The sequence below is a fragment of the Zootoca vivipara genome, chromosome 12, assembly GCF_963506605.1.
Source record: "Zootoca vivipara chromosome 12, rZooViv1.1, whole genome shotgun sequence".
Taxonomy (NCBI): Eukaryota; Metazoa; Chordata; class Lepidosauria; order Squamata; family Lacertidae; genus Zootoca; species Zootoca vivipara.
In genome coordinates this window covers 6,149,690-6,163,750 of record NC_083287.1, presented here as the reverse complement: position 1 = coordinate 6,163,750, position 14,061 = coordinate 6,149,690, and the positions used below count along the sequence as shown (strand labels likewise).

General features: G+C 45.7%; 1 protein-coding gene across 2 annotated transcripts in view; it reads right to left on the bottom strand.

Annotated features, from left to right (window-relative positions):
- Positions 1–14,061, bottom strand: part of ELMO1 (engulfment and cell motility 1) — a 318,071-nt gene that overhangs the window by 292,746 nt on the left and 11,264 nt on the right. The window lies entirely within an intron of this gene.

The following is a 14,061-nucleotide window of genomic DNA, read 5'->3' as shown; positions in this document are numbered from 1 at the left end:
TTTGACCTGCAACAGAACCTTCTCCATTCAAGAAGTCAACAGTTAGAACAGAAATACTCTGATCTAAAATTGATAGTTACACTCCACTTCTAGTTTATGGAAATGTATGAGGCAGTGAAACTGTTCCTGGGCTGGCCCATTTCAGACGGCAGGTGGACACTGTGGAATTGAATGCTATCCTATTAAAATAAAGCAAAACCCTACACCACGGGTGTCAAACACAAGGCCCGGGGGCCAAATCCGGCCCGCCAGACCTCGTCATGTGGCCCGCCGAGCGCCCCAGCCAGCGGGACCCAGCAGCGGGACCTTGCTGCTGAAGCGCCGTGCCGACAAAGCGCCGACAAACAGCTGGGGCCGAGGGGGTAGAAAGGCGGCCGGAGCAGCGCTGCGTGGAGCGCCCCGAGCCACAGCAGGAGAAGGAGGAGGCAGCTTGCTGGGTCAGCACCCAGCAGCGCCGCACGGAGAGTCCCGAGCCTCTGTGACGCAGCAGTGCTCTGTAGCACTTTGAATCCTCCTCCTCCTGCCACGGCTCGGCGCTTGGAAACGGCTGCTGCTGCTGCTGCTGCTGAAGCACAGACAAAGCACCCAGCAGCGCCGTGTGGAGGAGGAGGAGGATTCAAAGTGCTACAGAGCACTGCTGCGTCCCAGAGGCTCGGGACTCTCCGCACGGCGCTGCCGGGCACCGACCCAGCAAGCCGCCGCCTCTGCCTCCTCTTGCCTCACCTCCTCCTCCTCCTGCCGCGGCTCAGCCTCATGAACGTGAGCTCAGCAGCGGCTCAGCCTCACGAATGTGCAACTCTGAGGCTTTACGCACTTCTCCTAAAACGGACACCCGCTGCCTCACGCTGCACAGGAAATGCTTTTTGCCCCTGGGTCCCTTCGTGCTCTTTTCTGGCGCTGAATCAAGGCAGCAACCCCCCCTTCCCTTTCTTTCTTCCTCTCTCTCGTTCTTATTCTTTCTTTCCCTCTCTTTCCTTCCTTCTTTATCTCTGTCTTCTCTCCCTCTTTCTTTTTATTTCCTTCTTTATTCCTTCTTTCCTACTCTTCTTTCTCTCACCTCTTTCCTTCCTCTCTCCCTCCTGCTCCCTCTTTTCTTTCTTTCTTTCTTCCTTCCTTCCTTACTTACTTACTTCCATCCTTCCCATCTATCTTCCTCTCCCTCATTCTTATTCTTTCTTTCCCTCTACTTCCTTCCTTCTTTCTCCCTTTCCGTCTTCTCTCCCTCTTTCTTTCTTTTTCTTTCCTTCTTTATTCCCTTCCTTATTTCCTACTCTTCTTTCTCTCCCCTCTTTCCTTCCTTCCTCTCTCCCTCCCACTCCCTCTTTTCTTCCTTCCTTCCTTCCTTCCTTCCTTCCTCCCTCCCTCCCCTCCCCTCCCCTCCCTCTCCCTCTCCCTCTCCTCAGAAACATAGGATGCTGCTTTATACTTCTGGCCCTTAAACCCTGGAACCAGGAGAGCAGCTCCAGTGAGTCAACCTCAGCCAGTCCCTTTGGTGAAGGGTGGTGGCTCACTGGCAGAACATCTGTCCTGCATGCAGAAGGACCCCAGCATCTCCAGGTACTAGTAGCTCTGCAAAGGTCCTGCATGAAACCCTAGCGAGCCTCCACCACCCAGTGCAGTTACCAAAAATCATTTTTCAATAAATTGTACAATAATTGTACATTTGAATATCTACTTGCCATTATTCTGACTATGTTTCTGCTTTCAGAGCTAGTTATTACTTACATTATTACAAAAAACAGTAATAATTGAATGCAGTGACAATAATTTATGATAATAAAGAGTGGACACATAGTCCTACAGATACAACCGGCCCTTTCAGGGTGACCAAACTGCTGATGCGGCCCCCGATGAATTTGAGTTTGACACCCCTGCCCTACACAGAGAAAATAAAATCCAAGCAAGAAAAAAATCTAGCTAAAATTCTGGTAGAATGCAGGAAGTTTTTCAAATGTGCCCAGGAGCAAATTTTTAGCACCTCCCCTGCTGCATGTGTGAAAACAAGGCCAGAGAAAGAAGGGAAGTCAGCCATCTAGCGCTTTCCAAATGGGTAGAAACAAAAAGCACAGGCAACACACTATTTAAAAGCACCAATATGCAGACATTTCATAGAATCATAGAGTTGGAAGAGACCACAAGGGCCATCCAGTCCAACCCCCTGCCAAGCAGGAAACCCCATCAAAGCATTCCTGACAGATGGCTGTCAAGCCTCTGCTTAAAGACCTCCAAAGAAGAAGACTCCACCACACTCCTTGGCAGCAAATTCCACTGTCGAACAGCTCTTACCGTCAGGAAGTTCTTCCTAATGTTTAGGTGGAATCTTCTTTCTTGCAGTTTGAATCCATTGCTCCGTGTCCGCTTCTCTGGAGCAGCAGAAAACAACCTTTCTCCCTCCTCTGTATGACATCCTTTTATATATTTGAACATGGCTATCATATCACCCCTTAACCTTCTCTTCTCCAGGCTAAACATACCCAGCTCCCTAAGCCGTTCCTCATAAGGCATCGTTTCCAGGCCATTTGAGAGTATAGTTGTATGTATAGTTGTATTGTTTAAAAACTAAACTGGTTTGGTCTGATCTCTGGATTCAGTTGTTGTTCACGTATTTAAATAATATAAATATGTTACTAATACCTGTTCTTCTACCTAGAACTACAGTGATAAAAATACAATGAATAACAATCATTCAAAAAGTCTTATGCGACTAAGGCTAAAACTAGGGGAGAATTAATGGAGGAATTACCCAAACAATCATTAAAAGCTTGTTGAAGCTTTTCAAAGAGGTATGCTTTCCCATGTTTCTTGAAAGGAGATTAGGTAATAGGCCTGACAGTTAAGATTGAATAGGTTTTCAGAGCTGTGGTGCCACAACTAAAAAGGCCCTCTCTCTCATGCACACTTTCCAAGCTTCAAAGACTGCTCAAGAGATCCTTAACGCAACCTGGTTCCAGATTAACACCAGAACTTCAAACTGGGCATGGGGAAAAAAACATCTGACCAAAGAAGCTGATTTAAGCCCCAAGTTATGTACTGATAGGCAAGCACGAGACAAAAGCCTCATCATTGCATTTTGGATCAACTAAAATTTCTGGGCTTTTTTGAAAAGCAGCCCCATGAAGACAACATTGCAAGAATTTAATCTGGAGGTAACTACAGCATGGATATCTGAAAATATGTTCCCAAAGTTATTATACTTTGAGATGAGCACAAGAGAGCTGGGATGTAAAGGAGCTAAATTGCAAGTTTTTGTTGAATTTTATTCACTGCAGTCCAATATGCTGGCAATTAATTTAATGTTTTAATGAGTTGGAATGGCTTAAGCAGGTGTTTAATAGAGATGCTTAGTCAGTTATTATTAAGTTCCTGATATTTTATAGACCGTGATGCTGGGGAAACAGCAGACTGCATACAGAAATTTCCATTATCTCAATTTATCAGCAATCTCTGTAATTATTTTTCAGGTAAAGCAATATGAAATGAAGTGTCAAAAAGCTTATTAATCCAATTTCTTTCTCATAAGCATAAAAAGGTGCTTATAGCCTCTCCTTCACACCCCATTATTTAAAAGACAGAAATCCACCTTTGCCCTTTGTACGCACAATTCATTAAAGAATTTCATAACGCTTAGCATTTGTATATTGCTTTAGTGTTCAAACTGCTTCAGATTCATGCTCTCAGTAACCCTTTCAACAATCCAATAAGACGGGTCACTCTTATTCACATATTACAGACGGCTGGCTAAGCAATAGCAACTTGCCCGAAGCTGCCTGCAGCCTTCATTGGGGCTGATTTCCAACATCATGATATGTCACCAGCTAAACATTGTGATATATTGATATATCACGATGTCTGAATTAAGGATGGAGCTATGTAGAGGCATTGGCTGGCTTCACAGTTTTCCCCACATTGTGATTTTTGCATAGCACACACGATCCACAATATATTGCCAGGTCAAAAATTATGAAACCAATATCATGATATGGACTTCAAATCAGTTTGGGATGATATATCGATGTATCGCCCAGCCCTGGCCTTCATGGCCAAGGTTATGCTTGAACCAGGGATTTTCTTACCTGCTACAATACACTAGATCTCCATAGCTGCCAAGTACCCTGTTTTCCCCAGGAAACCCCCGTTTTTACTTACCTTTTCCCGGTGGTCCCCCGTATCACTTCATCTCCCGTTTTTCTCTGTTATTTTCTCCTGCCAGTTGCCATTTTTTTTCTTTCCGATTTGCCCTTCTATGGGCACAAAAAATGGCCACCGCCGGCTTCAAAAGTCGCATCTACGCATGTCCGGAAGTGCATAGACGCGACTTCCGGTGTCAGCGGCGGCCATTTTTGGTGCCCATAGATGGGCGGAGCGACACCGGAAGTTGCGCTGACACACTTCCTGACATGCGTACAAGCGACTTTCGAAGCCGGCGGCGGCCATTTTTTGTGCCCATAGAAGGGCAAAGCGACACCGGAAGTTACGTCGACGCAACTTCCGGTGTCACACGGTTGCCGGTCCCGGATTCTGCAGTCCGGGACTTGGAAGGTAAGCTGGATCTCTGTTGTTTCGTTGGCTCAGAGAGTTATAGGGATATGATGAGTCATGTACAATGGTACCTTGGTTCTCGAATGTAATCCATTCCGGGAGTCCATTCTACTTCCAAAACATTCGAAAACCAAGGCGGGGCTTCTGATTGGCGCAGACCCCCTGGAAACAATAGCCAACAGCCGCATAGGACATTCGGCTTCTGAAAAATGTTTAAAAAACGGAACACTAGCTTCCGGGATTTCGGCGTTCGGGAGCCGATTTGTTCGTCAACTAAGCCGCTCGAGAACCAAGGTTTCACAAATCTCCTACCCCTTCAAAACCTACATGTATTTCTTGTAAGAAGCTCCAGCACCGATTCGGAGCAATTCTGCACGCTCCGCTGCCATGTGCCCTGCACCACTACATGAACCGCCTCTAGCGGTTCTAAAAACGAGACTATGCGCTGCATTCTGTTTTGTTACTGCGCTTTCACATAAAACCGTCTGTGCGCTAACGTTCACTATAAGGCCACTCTCACACACAAGCAACATTGGCTTGATTTGGGGGAGTTGGGAGGTGGGGGAGCAAAACAGTGATAAAACTGGGGTTACCGTACTTTTCCGTCTATAAGATGCCCCCTTGCATAAGACCCCCCCCTTTGGGGGAATAAATTTTAAGAAAATGAGGGCCCAGTTGTTGAGCCTCTTCCCCCACACTCCCTAGATCATTTCCCCCATGCAGTGGCATCAGGTGAATTTGCGCTCCCGCCAATGAGCTGGCGAGCAGCGCGCAGCTTCTCCCCCCCCCCCAATGCTGCAGGCAGGAAACACCCCCCGGATCGCTCCCCGCTCGCTGCAGCATCTGAGGAAGCCGCGCTCCCGCCAACCGAATGGCCAGCGGTGCTTCTCTCCCCCCACCCTCGCCATGCTACTATCCATGTATTGGATAACCTCAGTTTTTTGACACAAATTTTAGTCAAAAAGTCCCGTCCAGTACACGGAAAAATATGGTAATTTACATTAAGAAGAGTCCAGTTGGATCAGTCCAATCTAGCTATAGAATCATAAACCTTGAGCCAGTCACAGCCTCTTAACCTACCTCACAGGGTTGTTGTAGGGATTGATGGGGGGGAGGGTAACCATGTACTCCGGGGGGGGGGGGTATAAATGCAATAAATATGCCCTTCTGCTTACCTGGAGGTGCCAGCCAGATGGCGATGTCAGTCACCAGCCTGGCACTCAGAGATCTCCAAGTGGTCGCAGCTGGAGTCCCATCAAATGCCCCAATGACCCTGTTGTGCGGTCCGTGTGCTAAGCTTGCAGCATAGTTCTACTCTGACAACACAGACCTTCAGGTACCTAAACAGAGTCCCTGTTGTGAAGAGCCATTGTGATGCTTGAATGGCAGGTTGGCTCTGGAATCCTCGACAAAGTCCGCATGACTCAGCTCAAAGCGCAGGAAACTGTTACGGAGCACCTTAGCAAGAATGATCTCTAGAGAAACTGCTTCAGTGTTCCCCCGGCAGATGCAGAATCTAACCAATTTCACCCGCCCCACCTTCCTCTAGCTGCTACCACAAGCCTACACAAGGAGGAACCCACTGACTGAAAGCAGCCTTCCAGGGGTTCAGTAAACCTCTGGCTTCTCCTGCCTGTGGCTACAAAAGCCAGATTGGTCAATCACCTGAAAAGTCACAACACTTGGTTCTCCAGCCGGGATCCCCGTCCTGCACATCTGGTTTCCTTTTGGCTTCTTCCAAGAAGAACGGACTACCGTTCCACTTAATCTGCTTCATAGCCTGAAACACCTTTTAAGCAAAGTGATGGATTTTCATGTCGGAAACATCGGAAGCGGACTTCTAAAACTTAAAATTGCGGCAGCAGCAAAATTCATGCCGGGACTTTACTGGCTCTAAACCAGCCATTAATACCTGCTGCTTCCCTGGTACATTTAAGTCCGCTCGTGTGCAACTTTCAGAGCTAGAGAAGCCAGCATTTCTCCTGTAACTATCACTCATTAAACAATACTTTGGGCCAATGCTTAGAGCTGCTCATGTTTCATTCACAGCATAATCCTGTATGCCTTCAGATAGTAATGCAACAAAAGCCACTGTCAGCAGCAAAGAGATAATGAGTGTTTTTGTCAAGACTACTGAAAAGCATCTTGTATTATGCAAACATTTCAGTAATAAGAAAAGAAGGCTGCATATCCCTGCATAATATTGTTACTTCAGTAGCAAGTGGTTCAAAATCTGCTTGCCGAACAGTATTAATTTCTCTTGAACATCATATTAATCAGACTAATGCACCTTGTTTTCAATGGCAGCCTGAGCAAATACTTAAAGGGCCAAGATAATGCATTATCAGCAATTTGGTTAACAAAACCTCTTAGCAGTGGTTAACAATTCAAGAATATGCTTCCTCACCGAAGCCGAATTCCTTTCCTCAATGCAAATTTAAGTGGTTCATCAACACGTACAATATTATTGATATTTATTTGTAAAGAGTAAGAGGAGAGATCCCCGCCCCTAGGGGCTTACAATCCAGAAATCAAAATCAGGGATAAAAAGAGAGAATAAGGTTAACACACTTAGCTGCTTAACCAGCATCAGAGAAAACAGCTTGCCACAGACAATAGCACTAATTGTGCCCCAGCTACAGAGTTTTGTCTCTTCACTGAACTACAATTCTCACATTTTCCTTCACTTTCCACTGCCAGTTATCCCTTATCCCTTTGTCATTTCTCTAGTCAAGCTCTCTTCTCTGCCTCCTCAACTGTCCATTTAGCTGCAGGGCATACCTGTCAAGTTCCTCTCTGAAAACTAAGGGACCGGACTGGAAGTAGCGTACCAGAAGTAGCGCTGCCGCCGTTTTGGAACTGGGCGGAGCATGCTCAGAAGTGACTTTTGATGCTGCTGTGCCCAGTTCCAAAATGGCCGCCACACCAGTAGTCGCGCTGCAGCCATTTTGGAACTGGGCAGAGCAGCATCAAAAGTCGCTTCTGAGCATGCTCCGCCCAGTTCCAAAATGGCCGCCGCGCCAGAATAAACCAGGGAAAAACAAAAAAATCCCCTTTTTTGGCTGGGGACCATAGCTGCCAAGTTTTCCCTTTTCTCGCGAGGAAGCCTATTCAGCATAAGGGAAAATCCCTTTAAAAAAGGGATAACTTGGCAGCTATGCTGGGGACAGCCGGAAAAACGGGGTTTCCCGGGGAATACGGGAGACTTGGCAGCTATGCTGCAGGGTGCATAGGAAATATTCATGAATATCTGTGAAAAGTATTACACTAGAATTCAAAACCCATGTCAAGTTATGCAGTGAGTTAAGTTACAGGGGAATCAATGCAAAGGAAGAAATTTCTGCTTCTCGAAACATCAAGCAATGGACAGAATTAAAGTTAAGAAAACACAAGAGTCAGGAGCAGCTTGTCCCGGATTCAAGGACCGACCTAGTTTCTATTTATCATGTTCTTATTCTGACTTTCCTCCAAAGTCCTCAGGGCAGCCTATTCATTTTCCCCCACTTTTATCTTCACAGGCACCCTGTGGGGCAGGTCAGATGGAGAGACTGTGACTTGTTTGAAACACTTTTTGCCGTTATTCCAGCTGCGGTAGTTCAGGGGTGGGGAATCTTGCACCCAGGGGCCAAATGTTGACCCATTGCTGTCATGCAGGCCCCTCCCTTAAAATTCTCCATGTGAGAATGAGTTTAAGGATTAAAAAGGACCGGTACTCACTATGAAGTGCCACACTTTTAACATTTGGAGAGAGAAAAGGCCCAGTACTGCGTACCCTAGAGTACCCGCAGAAAAAAGCCCTATATATTCAGATCTTCAAAGCAACTTGGTGATCTGGGTCACTAATACTGCCCAGCGATTATTTTTTCAAAAAAGAATATCATATAAAGCATTCCAGAAGGACTAGAGCACGGGTAGGCAAACTAAGGCCCGGGGGCCGGATCTGACCCAATCGCCTTCTAAATCTGGCCCGTGGACCAGCGTGTTTTAACATGAGTAGAATGTATCATTTTATTTAAAATGCATCTCTGGGTTATTTGTAGGGCATAGAAATTCGTTCCTTTTTTCTTTCTTTCCAAAATATAGTCCGGCCCCCCACAAGGTCTGAGGGACAGTGGACCGGCCCTCTGCTGAAAAAGTTTGTTGGCCCCTGGACTAGAGGAAACAGTTCTCATTTCAGTGAATTCATTATTTTAACATGTTCCTTGCTGCCCCTGTATATCAGAGCTTTCCAAACTCTGTGTCATGACACATTCGTGTGTTGACTGCAGTGTGTAGGGACATCGCACAAACGCTCCCTGCGATCCCAGGGCTTGGAAAGGGGTTAGTTTAACCTGCAGTTTGCTAGTACAGTGGTACCTCAGTTTACAAACACAATTGGTTCTGGAAGTCTGTACTTAACCTGAAGCGTACTTAACCAGAAGCGAACTTTCCCATTGAAAGTAATGGAAAATGGATTAATCCATTCCAGATAGGTCCACGGAGTACTTAAACTGAAAATACTCAAACCGAGGCGTACTTAAACAAAGGTATGACTGTAAAACTGAATAACTGTGTTGCGAAATGATGCAGAAATGAGTTACCACGGCGCAAAATGATGCATGTCTAAAAAGTGTGTCAACAACACGAAAAGTTTGGAAAGCTCTTCTGTAGATAGATAGGATTGAAAATGCTTCCAAAGCCCTCAAGAAAAAACACCATTCCTTCAAGAGGGCAATTTGCAATTTATTTCAAAAACAGCTTTGTCTCCACCCCTCATTTTTCCTGCTCACTAGCTCTCTCAAATGAAGGCTTCCATTGTGGATCCAACACAAAATTGCCCGGCAGTAAATCCCTTCAGACCCAACAGGGCTTACTTCTGAGTAGACATGCACCAATCCGCAGAAGAGCACAGGAGATATTTAGTTTTCACAATGCCTACATTTTGACTTCACCCCCAAAGCTGCACTCCTCGCTTGTCTCTCGAGACAGACAGATGCCAACAAAACATTGCAGACAGATATCATAATTAACCTTGCAGGGGTGGGAAGATGAGAGGCTCCTAATTATTATTTGTGCTTTTTGCTATTTAAAGATTTGAGCTTGGATTTGAACCCCCCCCTCCCCAACCAGAGATAAATGGCGTAAGCGTTTTGCAAATTTGGCTTTTCGTACCCAGGGCCAAGGAAATACAGTGGTACCTCGGTTTACAAACACAATGGGTTCCGGAAGTCTGTACTTAAACTGAAGTGTACTTAACCTGAAGCGAGGTTTCCCACTGAAAGTAATGGAAAGTGGATTAATCCGTTCCAGACGGGTCCGCGGAGTACTCAACCTGAAGCGTACTTAACCTGAAGCGAGGTTTCCCACTGAAAGTAATGGAAAGTGGATTAATCCATTCCAGACGGGTCCGCGGAGTACTTCAACTGAAAATACTCAAACTGAGGCGTACTTAAACCGAGGTATGACTGTACAGTGTTAGAAACCTGAAATGGCATTTCTGCCTGTTGATTCTTCCCTGTTTGTAGCCTGAAAACCCATATTGTATCAATGGTCAGAGCTAATGCCAGAACCTCACACATCTTGTAGCAATGCTTTTGCTAATGTGTCGCTGCTCTTCCTACTATCAGTCCTTGCAAACTCATTTCTGACTTTCCCTTCCATGCCCTATAGCTCCTTGTCCTGCAACCAGACAGCCCTGTTGCACTCCAGACTCCCACCCACCCCCACCCCGAATTCTAACTTATCTGCCTTGACTTCCTTCTTCTGCTCCATCCATCACCTCGAGTGGTTAAAGTTGGCCACAACTCGAAGCGAATGCAAGCTGAACTCAACGTAACAGGAAGCATTGGGCAACTGTTTACTGTAGGTGTATGGGTTTGCCGGCGGGTTCACAAGGAGATTGAGGAGATCTGTGGCTGATCACCAAAGATCTGTGGCTGATCACCAATGGTGTAGCAACAACAGCAACTGCCCCCCCCCAACCCAACGACTAGGCTGCTAACACAAAGTTGAGAAGACCCATACATGCATTTTACTGCAAACTCTGTTCTCATCGACACAAAGAATTGTAGAGTTGGAAGGGACCCCCGAGGGTCATCTAGTCCAACCCCCTGCAATGCAGGAATCCTGCCCACAGCCGTCCCTGGATGGGCTTGAACCACCAACCTTCTGGTTAACTGCCAGGCGCACTTGGAGCAAGCGCTAAACCTCAGGATTCTACGGGGGGGGCACTGATCCCACAAGCTTGAATCATGCCCACCCATTCTTCTACGTGTACATGGTTATGGCGGAGGAATACTCAGAATCAGAACAAGCCAAGATGAAGGGAGGGACAAGAGGAATAATGACAGATTTATGGCTAAACAGAGGGCAGAACTTGGGGGGGGGGGGGTTGGGGGAAGAGGAATGCCATTTCCTTTTAGTTTAAGTTCTAGAATCTAGGCAACCCAACAAAGTTAAGTGCACCAAGATTGAGGGACTTCATGCTGAATTCTGACTGCTGCCCACATTACGTAACCGTAAGGGTTTGCTTCAATTATGCCTTTTGCATTTTAATCTTTAATACTTTTGGCACATTCGTTACAAGTGGCCTTTGCACATTAAATCAAAAATCAAAACTGGAAAACAAGCAAGCACAGAGATCCAAGATCCATTGAAAGATCACCTATTAAGACTTCACTCTGCTGTCTAAACGAGAGTCCAGCTGGGTAAAACCAAGTGAGTTATGTATTCCTTTATTTAATAATATTTATCTACTGCTTAACTGCAAAAACAACAACAACACAAAATACCCTCTGTGTGGTTTATGTACTAACAGGAGATGAGGATTACGTTGCCGTATCCCAGGCCCAACTCACACACTGGTTATCTGGGTCTATGCTAAATCCCATCTTTAGAATAATGAGGCTAAACGGTTTTATGTTTGGGGCTGCGAGCTCATTAATAAAAAAAGAAAAAAGGAGGCCTTTTGGGATGAACTGTTTCAGCAGTTAAGCTTTTATTAGGCTTCAGTTGCCATCTGAAATCATGGCTGTTGCTATGAAAAAAGGGATGCACAGGTTGTCCGTTCTTGGTAACAACCGTGAAAGGACGCCATGAGCATGCGCCGCATGCTTTCGACAGTGCTCAGAGCGACGCACCTTTCAGCTCATCCACTCAAGCGAGAAGCAGGTACATCAAATCCATGCTTCTCACATGGGCTGCTCTAAAGGCAGCCGCTTATTTCAGAATATATTAGACATCTGTGCATTAACTAAATAACTGTTATGTGTTTGAGGTGTGGGTGGGCTGTACGCCTGAGCCCCCCTTTCTAATTTCCAGATCCGGCATGGATTCAATTGCTGGAATAGCTAGGCCGGCCTGGTAATGGCCCACAAAGTAAGGGTCGCTAAGGGAACAAGAAAGGGGAAGAAATGGAGGCAGTGAGAGATTTTACTTTCTTGGGCTCCTTGATCACTGCAGATGGTGACAGCAGTCAAGAAATTAAAAGATGCCTGCTTCTTGGGAGAAAAGCAATGACAAACCTAGGCAGCATCTTAAAAAGCAGAGACATCACCTTGCCTACAAAGGTCCGTATAGTTAAAGCTATGGTTTTCCCAGTAGTGGTGTATGGAAGTGAGTGCTGGACCATAAAGAAGGCTGGACCATAAAGAATGCTTTTGAATTCTGGTGCTGGAGGAGACTCTTGAGAGTCCCATGGACTGCAAGAAGATCAAACCTATCCATTCTGAAGGAATCAGCCCTGAGTGCTCACTGGAAGGACAGATCCTGCAGCTGAGGCTCCAATACTTTGGCCACCTCATGAGAAGAGAAGACTCCCTGGAAAAGACCCTGATGTTGGGAAAGATTGAGGGCACAAGGAGAAGGGGACGACAGAGGACGAGATGGTTGGACAGTGTTCTCGAAGCTACGAACATGAGTGTGACCAAACTGCGGGAGGCAGTGCAAGACAGGAGTGCCTGGCGTGCTATGGTCCATGGGGTCACGAAGAGTCGGACACGACTAAACGACTAAACAACAACAAGGGAACAAAGGAAGTGGCTCTGTGCCAGAGAGGAAATGGGTGAGCTTTCTTCCCTCAATTGTCTACTAGACAGAAAGACAAAAACACAGAGCAGAGAGAGGGAGCCTGCCCAGATTTCTGCTAGAATCCGAGGCTGCGGCTCGGGACCTCCTTGGGGTCTCCACCTGAAAGGTGCCAGAGTTGGGGGTCCGGTGAATTCTGGCTGAACAACAACAAGCGCTGCGTACCACTGTCTATTTAACATTCCTTCACAATTTATCATTTTTTGTGTGTTTTCCTCCGATGTGCTCCCCAGCTTTGGTTTATTTTTACTTCCCAAAAAATTATTTCTGTTAAAATATTTATATCCCATCTTATCTTTTCTTTAGAAAATTGCCTTAAAGGTGACTTCCAACATGCTTCATATAGGTTGCACGTTTTATTTACTTTCCATACATCTTTTTTTCTGTCCTCCTTCCACTTCTGTGTTATTTTGACAATATTTAGATGGCAAGGCTTTCGGACGGGGGCTTTGTCATATTTTAAGGGCTGTGCAGTTCACGCCACACAAAAATTGTATTTTTAAATTGCTGTCTTATTTGCGAGTACGCAAGGGGACTCCTACGCATTGCAATCGAGAGACAAAATATAGTCGAGCAATGATGCAATAGCTAGAACACAGCATCCTACACATTCGTGCCAAAATGAACTATTTGCATTAAGTTAGTTAAGTCCCCACCAGGCTTCTTTTCCTTCATTTTTCCAGTAAAGAAGCTGGAATTAGTTATCAGTGCCTGGTAAACATGCTGGGTTTGCCTCCCCGACTGCACAGCCCAGAGCTTTTTTCCTGAAGAGGCCAGCTTCTGTGGGAGAACAGGAGCTCACTGTGTGGCAGAGGAACAACAGGTAAAATTATTATTATTATTACTACTACTACTACTATTACCCTGTGTGGCAGAGGGAGAGTGGAAGCAGGAAGCAGGAGGAAGGCATTTGATCTGTGTGAAGTATGTCTCCCCACGCCTCTTTTAAAAAGAATCATAAAATCCTAGAACTGGAAGGGACCATGTGGGTCATCTAGTCCAACCCCCTGCAATGAAGGAATATTTTGCCCAATGTGTGACTCGAACCCACAGCCCTGAGATTAAGAGTCTCATGCTCCACTGACTGTCCCAGCAGTCCCAGAAGCAGTATTAATAATGATTTTAAAGTGTTTTATAAGCTTTGATTGTAAGCTCTGCAGCTCAACTGGGATTCAAAACTAGCTTCTACTGTATTTACTGAATACCATGGATCCCAGAGTGATATAAAAATTATAGAGCAATACATTGTAAAGTAGTACTCACTGGCTGGGATTGTAGTCCGAGTTATCTGGAGGGTGTCCAGACCAGTGAAGGCTGCATTAATGACAGGAATGCACTAAACCAAGGATAGGGAACCCATAGCCCTCTAGGTGCCATCGGAACTAATAATAATAATAATAATAATAATAATAATAATAATAATATTATTTATACCCCGCCCTTCCCAGTCAAGACCGG